The sequence below is a fragment of the Nanorana parkeri genome, unplaced genomic scaffold (assembly GCF_000935625.1).
Source record: "Nanorana parkeri isolate BGI_ZX_2015 unplaced genomic scaffold, ASM93562v1 scaffold399, whole genome shotgun sequence".
NCBI lineage: Eukaryota > Metazoa > Chordata > Amphibia > Anura > Dicroglossidae > Nanorana > Nanorana parkeri.
In genome coordinates this window covers 235,072-251,659 of record NW_017306667.1, presented here as the reverse complement: position 1 = coordinate 251,659, position 16,588 = coordinate 235,072, and the positions used below count along the sequence as shown (strand labels likewise).

At 47.0% G+C, this 16,588-nt stretch overlaps 1 long non-coding RNA gene across 1 annotated transcript in view; it reads right to left on the bottom strand.

The window, feature by feature from the left end:
* LOC108789463 overlaps nt 1–15,176 on the bottom strand; it is a 26,729-nt gene extending 11,553 nt beyond the window's left edge. Inside the window, exon 1 of the long non-coding RNA XR_001941401.1 lies at nt 14,801–15,176. This is a non-coding gene — a long non-coding RNA (uncharacterized LOC108789463). The remainder of the gene's footprint in view (nt 1–14,800) is intronic.
* Between the last annotated feature and the right edge of the window lie 1,412 nt (nt 15,177–16,588).

Genomic DNA, 16,588 nt, shown 5'->3' with positions numbered 1-16,588 from the left:
TTTTTTATATTAATTATAGTATAAAAAATATATTTATATATAATTTATATTTTCCTAATTTTGTTTTACACTTTATTTTAATTTTTTTACACTTTGTAAAAAAAATAAAAATAAAATAAAACTTTTTTTTTCTTGTCAGTTTATCAAGCAATCACTATGACAGCTTGATAAATTAACTTTTTTATTTTATTTTTGGCTATTAGGCTGATCCAAACTTAGGAACAGCTAATAATAACCTTAGAGACTGATCCTGACTTTAGTCAGATTCAGATCTCACTAAAAGCTCTTTGATCGTGCCTAGACGATCAGAAATGATACATTTCACTCAAAAGATAAATTTTATCCTTTCAGTGAAATGTATCCAAAACATCGAGCTCTCAAGCTGTCAAAACAAATAGCAGAGAGGTGAGGTGAGTCACTGCTGCCTCTCTGCTATTTTGAGCTGTCAAATACGGGATCGCAAATTGCGGTCCTCTATTTGCATGTAACGGCTTCATTCTTTCATTAATGAAAGGAAGAAGCTTTTACAAAAAGCTTAATTATTTCATTAATTAATGCCTCAATACTGAGACATTAATGAATGACTTAAATGCTGAGAATCAGCAAATACCGGCATTACAAAGCCTGATATAACTCGTCACGTACAGTGTACGTGGCCAGTCATATAGGCACAAAGTGACAAGACGTACACTGTACGTCTCCCGTCACGAAGGGGTTAAAGATGGGACTGAGTCGGCTGTGACTGGAATATGCAAGCATGGTTCTCAAAAAGTCTAGCCATGAGCAAATTGACTCTTGACTTTCTGAATGTGATGAAACTGTTCAGGAGTTTGGGGAAGCCTAAACATAGCATTAAAACCCTTGGCCTTCTCCTCTGCATGGGAAACTGGAATTAAAACATGCTGATCTACAAGTTCCCATATCAGAAACATGTGCTCTTAAAAAGGAACTGTTAGAGGTTGCGTGTTTAAAAAGTCTTGCTGGGGACACCTCTGAGAACTGCAATTGGTACCTTTGTCTCCAGATTCAGAATGAATTTGTTGGAGCTGATCTGTTGCTAAAGTGGAAGGAAAGCCCCCAATCTCCCTCCTAACGGCAAAGGACAGTCACTGGTTTCTAGGGGGCTGGATCAGGAGTGCTGAAAAGAAATCCACCTTTTCATTAGCCTTCAGAGCCACCTACATTTTTCTTGGGTGATCATTCCTTAGATCCAAAGTTTGTTCCTTCCATTTGGTTCCAAATAAATATCTTTTCAGAACAATTCTTTTTTTCTTCAAACAGGAAGACGTTCTTGTCAACTACGTGGTCTAAGATGTATCAAATTCATGTCTAAAAAGAAGTTCCCCTTAGAAAGCCCCTCCCACATAGACTTGCATTGGAGGCCTGAGTCTCATGGCCATGTTTTAAATCAAAGAGCTTGCCTTACAGAATTAGGTAAGGCAGATCAGACCAACTGGGCTGTAGTGTCCACAATATTACACACAGCCTTAAAAATACAAAAAGGTGGCAAGAATCTGTTATTTTTGTTTAGCCAGCTTCAAGATTAGAAAAGGCAAAAGGTTCAGCTTTTTCTTGCAGGATATCCAAAAGCAGTATATGGACAGATTCACACCAGCAGGGCTCAAAATTTCCACTTGCCCCCTCGCAAATTGCGAGTGAAAATTGTGTGGGGGGCGATTGGAAACGAAGCTATTGAGTCTGACACGGTCATGGAGGCAGCTGCTCGTCCAGCCATAGATCGGATCTGCAGCTCCTCCTCCATCCTGGCTGCTTGCACATGCTCAGTGCAAGTTCTCTTTCCCAGAGAGTGTCAGCGTCAGTGTTCCCTGGGCAACCCGGCCGGCTGTGGCTCTGAAACCCGATCTTTCTGCTGTAACTAAGTAAACTCTGCAGAAGTTAGAGCAGTGATTAACCCCTACTGTGCCACAGGATCTATACAGTTTGGACACACAAATGTAATGATTAATATGAGCAAATGTGTTTGTGTAATGCCCTGCGTGTTGTGCTGCATGTATGCCCTGCGCGTATGCCCTGCATGTAGTGATGCGCGTATGCCCGGTATTGGTCCAGCAAAAGAATGATTAGTTCCCAGGTACCAGGGACAATGCGCGCATATACGCAGCGTATTGTAAGGCAGTGTGAATGAGGCCTAACAGTGGTAAGGCTGGACAATTCCCAGTCACAACGGTGAGTAAAAAACTCTGATGACCAGGTAATTGAAAGCTATAGCTGGTGGGGAAGGGAGACAGACCTGCAGTGCCCATCACATATCTGTAGACGAGGGCTAGTTCACACCATAACTGCATCAGAACTGCGTGTGTGAACAGCGCACCAGAAATTGGAAAGCATTGTGACACGATTTTGATGCAGCTGCCAAACTGAATGGACTGCATCACAACTGCATCTGGTGTGAACTAGCCCTAAAGGGGGCTGATTGCATGCATTTGCACACTGGAAAATTAGCGCCACAGTGGTGACCTCCTCCCTGTGTCAGCTTGGTAGTTACCGATCTGGTGTAAGGTTTGCTGTTCCTGCCCTACCCAGCTATGTGCGTGTGCTGCGAGGTTGGGAGTTACTGGCTAGTTCTGTGAAGAGCAGGTGAAACTAACAACTTGGAACATTGGGGTAATGAGCAGACCGCTTCATGAGCATGTCAGAGAGCAGAAATATCCAACACGGAGGATAAAACCCTGCTAGCAGCAGGTGAGCCTTGTGCCTGGATGCAGAGTCAGCTGACAGGGCCCATCATTGTCACCCCCTGGTCTCTCTAAGGCTGGGTTCACACCTAGGCGTATTGAATATGCGCGGTTTTTGCGCGATTCGCGGGAAAAAAACACGCGTTTCCGAGGGCTACTTGGCTGTATCCCAATGGAAACGCCCGACCAAAACGCCCCAAAGAAGTACATGTACTTCTTTGGGTGTAGGGCGGTTTCCCGCACGTTCGTACTCGCGGAAAAACGCCCAGATGGGAACCATGCACATTGAAAATAATGGCATTTCCCTGTTTGAGCGTTTTTTCCACGAGTACGAACGCGCGGAAAAACGCCCAGGTGGGAACCGGGCCTAAAGGCAGGGGAATCTTGTGAAAATTGATGGCAAGATGGATGCAGCAGGTTATCAGAAAATACTGGCAGACAATTTGCATTCTTCTGCATGAAAGCTGTGCATGGGGTGCTCTTAGACAATGACCCTAAGCGCAAGGCCAAATTGACCCTCCAGTGGTTACAGCAGAAAAAGGTGAAGGTTCTGGAGTGGTCATCACAGTCTCCTGATCTTAATATCATCGAGCCACTCTGGGGAGATCTCAATATGTACCTTTTATGTAAGCTGACCAAAGAGTTTGCATGGCCTAGGAGGCATTTTGCCAAGACGAATGGCCAGCTATACCCACCTGCAAGAATTTGGGGCCTCAGACAAACTATTACAAAAGACTGCACGTCGTCATTGATGCAAAAGGGGGCAATACACAGTATTAAGAGCTAAGGGGATGCAGACTTTTGAACAGGGGTCATTTCATTTTTATTTGTTGCCATGTTTTGTTTTATGATTGTACCATTCTGTTGTTAGGACCTACAGTTGAATATGAATCCCATAAGAAATAAAATAAATGTGTTTTGCCTGCTTACTCATATTTTCTTTAAAAATGGTACATATATTACCAATTCTATGCAAACCTTTGTGCACAACTGTAGCCTTGTTTTTGTCATCACACCCACGTTGTGATGTGAACAGGGCAAATAAACAATAATTTTTTGTGTGTCCTAATGGTGACCTGCATTGATCCAGTACGGTAAAATGCAGGTCACTGCTGTATGTGTGAATGGGGCCTTAATGGCGAGAAATACAGGAGTCACAGAACACTTAGTGTGACAGATTGCCAACCAACACACGTAAGGGTCAGCCGTGCATGTGGAACCTAATCATTCTGAACAAATAGACCCTCATCAAATACAATGACACTCTTCAGAGATGGCTGGGCAATACGTTATAGGCATATAGCTCATGTGTTTAAGAGTGTGTGCATTTTTTGAGAAAGGCCTGCAAGCTGGAATTTTGGTGTTGTCTTCAGTGACCAGGGATGTACCATTACCGGGCATTTTCACGAGTGCTTATGAAAATGCCCCGATACTAAGCGCAGCTACCAGCGCTTTAAATTTTTTAATGGAATGAGCTGCCCTAGAATCCCACCCTTTCTGGGGACTCCACAGGAATAGTATGGCGGTCACAGAGCAGGCCCCGTTTCCCTGGCTGAGGCCCCGTTCACATGTAGCGACTTATCGCGCGATTTCCGCCGCGATATCGCGCATTTTTGCCGCGTGATATCGCGAGAAGTCGCCGGCCAATGCTATTCAATGGAGCTGTCTTAACTCCATGTCGCGGTCGCTTCTACCGGACCCGTTTTTCGGCGGATTTTGCTTTTTTTTTCCTATGGAGCCCGACGGAGAAGGTCGCGCTACCGTCGCTGGAACGTTGCCCCGAAAGTCGCGCTATCCCGGCCGCTGCAAAGGTATGTCGCTACATGTGAACGGGGTCTGAAGCGTACCCGGAAGAGAGTATAGCGTAGTCTAAGCGTGAGGCTGGTGATCAGGGATCGGCAGCCTGTGTGTGCCAGAGCTACTGATGCCGCTATTCTTAGGACATTGCGGTGTATGCTGGGGTCGTACCTTCCAGCGGAAGAACTGGTATCAACGAGTACTGAAAGCAAAGTATCAGTACTTGTACTCTGTACCGAAAAAAAGGGCATCAGTGAATCCATAATGATGACCACTGTGGTGACATATGGGACAGCAGGAAGGAGGCATTCCGGTTGGTAAGTGACAGAGCTCTGCTGACAATTGTAATGACAGCAACACACAGGCAGATTGTGCATCATATTTTGTATAAAGTCCGGTCCATACATTACGTGCCTTCTGATATGACTAATGAGATCTGCTACAAAATCTGGTAGTGTGTGTGGCCAAATTTAAGCGGCTAATATTAGTCTAGGCCAGGGGTCAGCAACCTTAAACACTCAGAGCCATTTGGACCAGTTTCCCACAGAAAAGAAAACACCGGGAGCCACAAAACCCTTTTGACACCTAAAATGAAGAGAACACTGCATATATCGTTTTTTACCTTTATGCTATATATAGCATGTATATAGGTATATGCAGGCTTAGTAACGCACTGGACTCAGGGCTTACCTGAGACCACGCAGAGCCCACCTGAGAGTGACCCTGCAGAGCACACCATAGATCCTGCACAGCGCATCCGAGATGCTCTATGGTGGGCTCTGCAGGGCCTCAGGTGGGCTGGTCGCCGGGGTCCCTTTCCCTGTACCTCCTCCAAACTCCTCTTACCTGCTGCTGCTGGGGCCTGAGCTCCTCCACCCCCTCCCGTCACCTCCGCCATGCCACCCCTGGTACAGCTTATACTCATGTACGAGGCCTCCCAGACCCCTCAAATGGGTACCGGCCATACCCCCCTGATGGCGGTGTACTATCAAAGTTTGTGACTGTTACAATGTGTGACCGGTGACACACATTTCAGTGCAATACCGCCCAGTTTTTCGGCAGTGGAATGTGTGACCGCCAATAGGTCAAACATTCCAATGCTTTCTCAGCTGTTCCAGGGCAGATCGGCATCGCAAATAGTATGTGCAGGAGAACTGCCCTGGGTGGGATTACATTGAAATGTGTGACCACGTCACCGGTCACACATTCCAAGCTAGTCACAAACTTTGATAGAACAACCACCCTGTCTAATAATTTAATCAGAGAAAAAGATAATAGGCAACAATACAGTGTAATGCTCCCAATTATTATCCACTTTTCGAATGAAATAACAGCACACAGTACGCCGTTACACCCGTACCACTCCCTCCCCCTCCACCTGCTCCTCCTTCGGACTCGCCTGCCAAGCCTCAAAGCCAGCATCCCAGCCAGGCAGTGTGCACTGCAGGGGGCAGGGCATGTGACACACACTTCTCTCCCGCCGCCTGTTACTAGGGATGCAGCCAGGAGAGGTGGTGAGTCACAGGACCCGCCCCCTTGCTGAGAAGCCCGTCGGCAGTGCGGGGGGCCCCGGGACTCTGCACTGCCGCATACTCCACCAGGGGGGGGGTGCCCAGGACCGGACCTCACCACACAGCCTCAGGACCTGGCGGTAGTTCCGCCCCTGGACAGGGAGTCGCAGCAGAGGGATGAAAGAGCCACATGCGGCTCCAGAGCCGCAGGTTGATGACCCCTGGTCTAGGCCAAAAGTAATCTCTTATTTGTAGTGGCTGTATAATGTAGTGCTGAGATTTGTACCCCCTCTACAGCTAGAAGTCAGTGGCAGAACTACCAGGATTGCAGCTGGGACTGTGCCCTGGCGCTCCACCACTGTCCTAAAATCATTAGTCTGTATTGCTTTAGAAAAATGGTCATAGAACACAAAAAAAAAAAAAAAAGGAAGTAGCGGAAATTGCTATCGGCAAGAACTTGAGGAAAAGTATTAGTACTTGTACTCTGTCTTTAAAAAAATGGTATTGGTACATCCCTACCAGTGACTGTATATTCCACAGGGGTAAATGGATGCAAGAAGAAAAGGAAGGAACAAACGTGAATGGCCTCTTACCATAACCTATATATAGCCAGTACACCTCAGAGCCAGCTTATCCGCATTTACGTTTCTTGGATCGCATGCAAAGCCAATCAACTGATGCAACAGCTTGCAGGCTATACACACTAAAACCAACGCACATTTTATTATAAGCTACAGGAGTAATACAGATCTTTCTGTGAATCATAAAACATGCACACTGGCAACATCACCAGGGTCATTAGCAGCTTTGATAAGGATATTAATACAGAGTTTAACTTCAAGTTTGCTCAAACCTTTAAAAAAATAAAAGGTGGACAGCAGTTAGAACTCGATACAAGAGAGTTAGAAGGGCCCTGCTTGTAAGCGCTTACATACGAAAATGGATGGGCAAGTGGTACAAAACTGAACTGTGAGGGACGAGCTGATGGAGAAAGTAGAAGTACAATTTTCAGGAGGTGCTCAGAATAATCAATTTTAATACGATTTACATGCAATTAAAAAAACGTGTATATTTGTCATTACTGATCTTTCTCTGGAACTCTGGAAAAATTCAGTAATAATGGATTTACACTGACACAGGTTAATGCACTTTGCTCGTATTCCTAAACTAAGTGTGTCTAGCTGCCATGTGTTTATGGAAACCTGTATTGAGGAAGTAAGCAGCCTGCTAATGCGGTCCTTGCCTTCTTAAACATTTAGTTCCTGGATATTCAGCGATTGGAGGCCACCGTGTGTACGGCTCCAAGAGAGAAGGAACATGGTCGTGGTGCACATGCGCACTGAGAAGAATACTTTTTAAACAAAAGGCTGTGTGGCTGGGTTGGTAAACAATTAAACTGACAACTGTACCTCTGATAACTTTTTTTAAACCAGTACCTGATTTTGACTCAAACTCTTACAAACCCCTGTATTGCAGAGCTCAAACTGGGAGAGGGGGGAAGCAGCACAAGGAGCCATTCCATTGTGCAGCATTGCCTATTTGCCAACAAGTAATATGCTCACATAAGAGCAGAGTGGCAAAGAGATGAGCTCATCAGTCTGTTGCTTCGCCTGTGAAACCACAGGCTGGGAACAAAGACAAGACCTAGTTGAATCACTTAAAGTGGATGTCTAGGCTACTGCACATCTGTATATATTAGGCTCTACTGTTTTCATGGTTTCTCGTTCATTTTTAGGCCTCATTCGCACAGCCACAGAGGGCTGTTCAGCGTACAAAAAGGAGCATGATTTCTGTGCCCAGAAATCACAATTGTTTGCATGCAGCAGCCTGTACAGATCAACAACAGGCTGACATATGCCACGGCTGTATGCACATTTGATCATTTACACCTGTACAGAAACAGATGTGTGGCCCTAAATAAAGACAGTTTGCATGCAGGGCCACTCATCCCTCCCTGTACAGATGTCAATGGTGTTTGCAGCCTGTCATTGCTCTGTACAGGCTTCTGCCCGTGGCTGTATGCAAACACCAGAGATACCTGGGTGCCAAAATCATGCTCCATTATACACTGCATGACTATGTGTCCATGTGCAGCCATGTGAAAGAGACCAAAAGGAAATAGAAACATTAAACAAAATAAGTTATATTTTGGAGCAGCTAGAACGGTGATGATCTCATGTGTACCCAAGTCCAGCAAATACCCACATACAACTGTTGATTTCTATGGGCGGCTGTGAGCAGAACCGGTGGCTACCTGGTGGCCGAAATACGCCTGAATTGACATTGTATGGCCACAGACGGTCATGTTTAGGAGTTCTTCAAGAGTCATGATATAAGCATATACAGTACCATACAATAGTTTTAGGCGTGTGTGTGTGTGCGCGTGTGGGGGGGGGACTGGGCAAAATAAAAGTAAAGATGCTTTCAAAAATATAATGAATAGTTATCAATTAATCTAAAATGTCATAGCCAGTGGAGAACAAAACAAATTATTTTGGCTACTGCTAGGCCAAAACGCACCAGACAGTGTGTTTTGGCCTAGATCGTATTGCGGCCAGCTCAGTTTGTTGCGGGGTGGGAATGGGCATGGCGGTGCATTGACCTCAATGGCACTGTAGCCACCACCTTCGGCCGCAACGTGATCGGCTGCATGTGTATGCAAGGCACATCAATGTCTGCGGCCCGGTTAGGTCAGAGAAAATGCTGCAAGCACTATTGTACACATGGGATTTTTTTCTGGTTAGATGAGAGTTCCGATTGGTTGAATTTCGGATAACAGAGTTTACTGTATATGCTTTCTTATTTTAAAGGAGAACATCTATGATTACAGGTCAGCAATGGAAGCTCCCATATTTAAATACAGGCTGTTACTATTCATGCAAATTATTATTATTAAAAAAGAGAAAAGTCAAATCAACAAATCTTTGTGTGGCCTGAGATTTTAATTTTCTTGGTAGATTAAAATACGGTTAAAAGACTATTTAGATATAAATCTACTGTCAGGAAACACAATTAAAGGCCCTCTATAGTAAAACATATTGTATTGATTACTATAAAGGATTAATACTTGTAACAATAGTATTCTGTATATTAGGGATGTCCCGATACCACTTTTTCAGGACCAAGTACAAGTACTTCCCCTAATGTACTTGCCGATACCAATTACCAATACTTTTTCTTAAAAGGGACAGGTGACATTTTTTGCATGCGCAATAACACGCTTTTTACTGTCACACCTGATCGCGCGTCACCAGAAGTGATGACTTTGGCTGATACAATGGCTGGTCTGACAAAACTAAAATGTGTGACCTCTCTGAGCCAAGGCACTAATCATCAGGAGCTGCCCCCTTCTCTGAATCAGAGTCTTCCGACCTGTGTGGGCCCGCTGACTGCCCAGACCTGTGTGGGCCCGCTGACTGCCCAGACCTGTGTGGGCCCGCTGACTGCCCAGACCTGTGTGGGCCCGCTGACTGCCCAGACCTGTGTGGGCCCGCTGACTGCCCAGACCTGTGTGGGCCCGCTGACTGCCCAGACCTGTGTGGGCCCGCTGACTGCCCAGACCTGTGTGGGCCCGCTGACTGCCCAGACCTGTGTGGGCCCGCTGACTGCCCAGACCTGTGTGGGCCCGCTGACTGCCCAGACCTGTGTGGGCCCGCTGACTGCCCTGTGGGTGCTCGTTGGGTTCCCTGTGCTGTGGGTCCTGAATGACTGCCTCATCCTGTGGGTGCCCATTTACTGCCCTGTGCTATGGGTACTCATTGGTTTTAATGTGCTATGAGTCCTCAATGACTGCCTTGTCCTGTGAGTGCCCACTGACTACCCCTTCCTATGGATGCCCACTGACTGCCCCCCACATACGGATGTTTACTCTCTGCCTTTTACTGTGGGTGCCCACTGGCTGCCCTGTCCTTTAGTGCCCACTGACTGCCCATAGTGTAGGGGCGGCTGCTCCATCATATCAGGTGCCCACTAACCTGTCCTGCGGGTGCTTGCTCCACCTTGTCAGAGGCTGACCTGTGGATGCCTGCTGGCTGCCCTGTGTTATGGGTGATTGCTTTGTCCTGCCAGTGGCTGCCCATGTCTATTTGTGCCTGCTGACCACCATATCCTGTAGGTGCATGCTGTGTCCTGTGCATGTCTTCTTTGTCCTGTCAGCTGTGTTGTCTTTCGGGTGCCTGCTTTGTCCTCCCCCCCCCCCTTCTCTAAATCAGTGTCGTCTTCTTCGGTTCCCTTGCTTGTCAGCCGACTCAGCAAGTTACCCAAAGATTCGATTCATGAATCGGTTCTTTTGAATGAACTGGTTCAAATGAACCGATTCATTTGAAAGATTCGAACTTCGCATCTCTACTCACATGTGAGAAGGACGTCTGCGGCGCTGAGCAGAGGAGCTTCGCGTCACTGCTGTGGACGGAGCTCCAGGTGGAGTCCTCTGGGCAGTCGCCGGCCACCTACATTAGGACCCCACATAGAGCTCCGCCCACAACAGTGACGCAACGCTCCTCCGCTCAGCCTGCCCAGAGGACCAACTACAGAAGGTAAAGTAAAAAAAAAAAAAAAAACAGCGCAAGCTTCGGCGCTAGGCATCGGGGCATTTTGACAAGTACTTGTCAAAATGCCCTGTATCGGTCCCGATTCCGATGCTAGCATCGGTATCGGGACATCCCTACTGTATATGATTTTTTTCTATCCTTTACATGCAGGTCAAGCTGAAAAAAGATGTAGATGTAGGTTGGGACAAATTACTAGGGATGTCCCAATAACGATATTGGGGCCGACACAAGTCATTTTCATGAGTACTGTTACTCGTGAAAATGCCCCGATACAAAGCACTGGCTCTTTACATTTTTAAATAGGTTCGGGCTGCTCGTTTGCTACAAGTGATCCAACTGGATCACTTGTACAGCAGCCTGTTCGTCTGTCGTCACCTCCCCTCCGAGCTGCGGTTTTTGGGCTCTCCCACTCTTTTGGGGACCCGGGACGACGGCAGATGTCTTCAGGATGGAGGGTGGGACCAGAGTGGAGAACGTCCGTTCTCAGATCTGCTGTGATCAGTGACACAGGAGCGCTGTATTCACAGCGCTTCCTGTGTCAGCTGTCACAACCTGAGCTGTACAGAAGATATAGCACAAAGCTGTATTGTCTAATGGCACCACAGTCGCGCGAAGCAGATTGCGCAGTTTCCTGCCGTGACAACGCCCGTGCAATCACACATAATCGCGATTGAAAACATTCAGAGATTACCACGCGGATATGACCCCATTGAAATCAATGAGGCCGCGTGGCAACCGCACACGGCCTCACCCAAGTCTGCACCTGCCCCAAACGGTAAATTCACTTTCCCAAGTAATTTGGGAAAATGGAATTACCTGCACAAATCTGGTACAGACTCCCCCCAACCCCCCCCGCTATACTTACCTTTCAGGGAACGGTCCTTCCCATCCGCCAGTATGGGTGTACTATCTGTACCTCTGCCATGTAATCTGAATTTCGCTCTCAAAATTCAAGCACTCGTTGGACAGAGCAGTCATCTGACGGCACTGACCAACAAGAAGCTCTACTTGGCATTGCTAAATACGGTTATGGTTACATTTTTTTCTTTTTTTGTATCAGGACAAGTAGATTTTCATGAGGGACAAGTAGATCAGACCCCGCTTTAGTCCTTGGACAAGTAGTTTTTTTTTTTTAAATTTCCACAACCCTGTTCTAAGCACGGTCAAATACGGTTTTGATTGAAATTATTTTTTGTATCAGGACAAGTATAATCATGGATTGAGTTACAGCTCCTCATAATTAGTCTGTATTGTTTTAGAAAAAAATCCCACAGGTACCTTTAAGAAAAAGTATCGGTAATTGGCATTCAGCAAGTACCTCAGGGAAAGGACCTGTACTTGGTCTTGAAAAAAATGGTATTGGAACATCCCCAACTATTACATCACAGAAAAAAAAACAGCGTTGTCACTATTACAGGAAGTGGAAAATAGCAACAGACCAGGTAATAAAATTGTGTTACTGAAGGACTGAGGGGAAAACAAAAAAAGTACAACTGTGTTAATACTATGAACAGACTGCAGCATACGTGTCATTTCTGACTATCATTCTGCTCCTGATGACAGCCGTTACACCTTTTTTAGGGCAGAGTTTCAACAAAAACAAGCAGAACGATGTAAGAAAAACAGTTCTAAACTGAGATCCAGCCACTGTGAAGAAACCAATTTCCCTTTGGAAAGCATGAAGGCTCATTCCCACCAGGTCAGCTGCTAAAATGCATGGAGACTGGTGTCTGTTGTGTAGTGGTGGTGCTTTGTGTGGTCACAATGCAAGGCATTGTTTATTTTTTTCTCTTAAGAGTCACATCTGTGCATGGGATCGCCTGTACCTTCTTTTTGAGCAAAGTCGCCCATTTTTGGCTCCACAGGCACACCCCATTAACACCTAAACCTTTTGTGTGTTTCAGAGACAACACTCAACATAAAGAATCCCATTATTTTCAACGGTGTCTGTTCATACCTCAGCGTTGTGCCGCTTGTCTGTTGTACATGAGCTGTTTTCAGAAAGAAAAGACTTCAAGGGGGGCACCTAAAAAACAGACACATTTCCTCCTCCTCCTAACTAGCTTTCAATTGGCTCAAACTAAAAACACTTAAGGCTGAAAGAAATTGGAAAAACCTGAAAATGCTCATGCTGAAGTGTGAATGTAGAGTGAGCCGCCGCCGCCACCCCCCCCCAAAAAAACGTTTGAAAACGATCACAATGCAGTATGAATAGGGGATTCCACTGAACAAACCCACCAGCACCATGTCCTCTATCCACCATTGTGAACACCGCTGCATACGCCGTCGTGACCGCCATACTGCACGTTGCAGCGTGCGCCGTCGTGACCGCCATACTGCGCGTTGCAGCGTACGCCGTCGTGACCGCCATACTGCGCGTTGCAGCGTACGCCGTCGTGACCGCCACACTGTAAATCAATACGTACATCGTGTCAGCCATTCTGTACGCCGCCGTGTCAGCCATTCTGTACATCTGGCTTTTGCGATGAAACAAGCAGTTTTGCATGGCACAGAGTCTACAATGCCCCAACATGTATTCTCCATAGGAAATAGACACTTACCACACTTTGAAAAGCCTATGCTATAAACATGCCGGAACATTATTGCATAGGACCTGTACTTGGTCTTGAAAAAAATGGTATTGGAACATCCCCAACTATTACATCACAGAAAAAAAAACAGCGTTGTCACTATTACAGGAAGTGGAAAATAGCAACAGACCAGGTAATAAAATTGTGTTACTGAAGGACTGAGGGGAAAACAAAAAAAGTACAACTGTGTTAATACTATGAACAGACTGCAGCATACGTGTCATTTCTGACTATCATTCTGCTCCTGATGACAGCCGTTACACCTTTTTTAGGGCAGAGTTTCAACAAAAACAAGCAGAACGATGTAAGAAAAACAGTTCTAAACTGAGATCCAGCCACTGTGAAGAAACCAATTTCCCTTTGGAAAGCATGAAGGCTCATTCCCACCAGGTCAGCTGCTAAAATGCATGGAGACTGGTGTCTGTTGTGTAGTGGTGGTGCTTTGTGTGGTCACAATGCAAGGCATTGTTTATTTTTTTCTCTTAAGAGTCACATCTGTGCATGGGATCGCCTGTACCTTCTTTTTGAGCAAAGTCGCCCATTTTTGGCTCCACAGGCACACCCCATTAACACCTAAACCTTTTGTGTGTTTCAGAGACAACACTCAACATAAAGAATCCCATTATTTTCAACGGTGTCTGTTCATACCTCAGCGTTGTGCCGCTTGTCTGTTGTACATGAGCTGTTTTCAGAAAGAAAAGACTTCAAGGGGGGCACCTAAAAAACAGACACATTTCCTCCTCCTCCTAACTAGCTTTCAATTGGCTCAAACTAAAAACACTTAAGGCTGAAAGAAATTGGAAAAACCTGAAAATGCTCATGCTGAAGTGTGAATGTAGAGTGAGCCGCCGCCGCCACCCCCCCCCAAAAAAACGTTTGAAAACGATCACAATGCAGTATGAATAGGGGATTCCACTGAACAAACCCACCAGCACCATGTCCTCTATCCACCATTGTGAACACCGCTGCATACGCCGTCGTGACCGCCATACTGCACGTTGCAGCGTGCGCCGTCGTGACCGCCATACTGCGCGTTGCAGCGTACGCCGTCGTGACCGCCATACTGCGCGTTGCAGCGTACGCCGTCGTGACCGCCACACTGTAAATCAATACGTACATCGTGTCAGCCATTCTGTACGCCGCCGTGTCAGCCATTCTGTACGCCGCCGTGTCAGCCATTCTGTACGCCGCCGTGTCAGCCATTCTGTACATCTGGCTTTTGCGATGAAACAAGCAGTTTTGCATGGCACAGAGTCTACAATGCCCCAACATGTATTCTCCATAGGAAATAGACACTTACCACACTTTGAAAAGCCTATGCTATAAACATGCCGGAACATTATTGCAAACTACTTTCCGCACTTCCCTACCTATCACACAGAACCGTACGTGGCCCAGAACCTGCACACAGCACAGATCTGCTCACATTACCCCTGCGGGTGTAAGGAAACACTGACGTCGTGGCTCATGGCCTGCAGCGTGGGGCCACCTGCCAGCGAGCAGTGCTTAATAGCCCCTTCCACGTATCATAGGAAACCCCCGGCGGGAGCATACGAGGTAGTTACCACAGTGACAGACTACACAGGCCGCGAGGATAGAGAAGGCGGGGGGAAGACATACACACACAGCGCCTGAGCAGGCCGCACACCACTCACCAGATAGATGTCAGCCCGTCCCCGGCTGCTACGTGCGTAGATTCGAGCCACCGCCTCCTCCCGTGTTATGAGTGCGAGATAGGCACGGGCCACATTTACCCCCGGGCGAGGATTCGGCTCACTCACACACACACCTTACACTAGCACAGGCCACATGCCCAAGCTGAGGCAGCGGAAGAAGCTGAGCACGACAGAACCGCACGGCGGCGCTCTACGGCCTAGTTCAAAGCACAAAAACAACCCTCGCCATCTTGCTTGCCAATTAGGGAACGACTTGCTCTTGAAGACCAATCACTGTCGCCGCTACAAAGGACACGCGATGATTGACATCCTAGATGTTGCGCGTCATTCCCGCGAGAACAGGCGGGGCCGACGCCACTCAGCTCTGACGTCAGTTATGAAAAAAAAGTACGGGTGCGTTTCAAGTTCATTTCAGTTTCCTTTCAGCTATATTATCAACCTGGAGTCTGCGCCCCCTGCTGGCTGCATGAGATTTATGCAGTACTACAGTGCCTCCTACTGGCTACACGAGGTACATGCAGTAGTCGCAGGCTTTCTGCTGGCTACACGAAGTAAAAGCAGTAGCTACAGTGCTGGCTGCATGGGGTATATGCAGCAGTTGCAGTGCCTCCTGCTGGCTGCATGAGATATATGCAGTATTACAGTATCTCTTCTAGCTGCACTTGGTATATGCAGTCGACACCAGTGTGCTGTAAAGCTCACCTGACCATTAGTGTTACCATAATGGAAGGTAATGCATGTTATGCATGCTGGTGCGATGTGGTGCCATTCATTTTATATGTTACTCCAATGCACCCCTCTAGCACACCTGTGTTGCAGCTCAGTGCACTATCTTGTGCTGCCGAAGAATCTGTAGGCACAACTTCTGGTCTGCTGCGGTGCGTGAGGCACTGCATTTAAATGAATGGGCTGCCTTAACGCAACACAAATGCATTGCACCACAACAGACCCAGGTGGGAAGGGGAAGCAGGTAGCTATACCATGCCCAGCATGTGCCACTGACTGGGTCTTACTCCAACTGATATCTGAATCTGAAGTATCTCCTGCAGTCCAACATATCCTATTAGTACTGTCCCAGGGGGAGCGGTGGTTACTTTCCAGCACGTTTGAAGCGGTGGCTACTTTACAGCACACACAGGGACCATGGAGAACAAAAGTAGCCACCCTCCAGAAGGAAGGACAGTGTCGGCACCAATTCAGAGATGATTTGAGGATCTACAGCCGAGTGATACACAAATAAGATACATTTTTGTTAATAGTTCAAGTACTAAGATAGTTAAGATACGTTTTCAGAACACGCCGGCGTGTTCTGCGCATGCCCGTCGCTATCTTGGAAGCGGAGCGTGTGACGTCACATGATGGTAACGTCACACGCGGAACAAGCAGTGTCTAGATCGCCCGCCGGCACATTCTGTGCATGCGGGCCCCCATTTTGTAGTAGATCTTGGTCGACACCAAGATGGCGGCGCTCAAACATACTGATACGGCCGACACTCGTTCTGCGGATTTAGTGTATGGTTTCGCTGCCTCCGAATCCGAAACAACATAAAAACGTTCGGGTCTATTCACTACGCTGCCATAGACAGCCGAGTGAATGCCCGACCTAAAGCGAAGTGAGCCGAACAGTGTTCGGCTATTCACTTCCGGCTGGTACGGCTGATTTCAGCCGTATATCGGGTGGCTTCGGGTCGGCCGAACATGCTCAGCATGTTCGGCCGACCCGAAGTGCAGAAGGAGTTCGACTCAGCCGATCCAACATCTGGATTG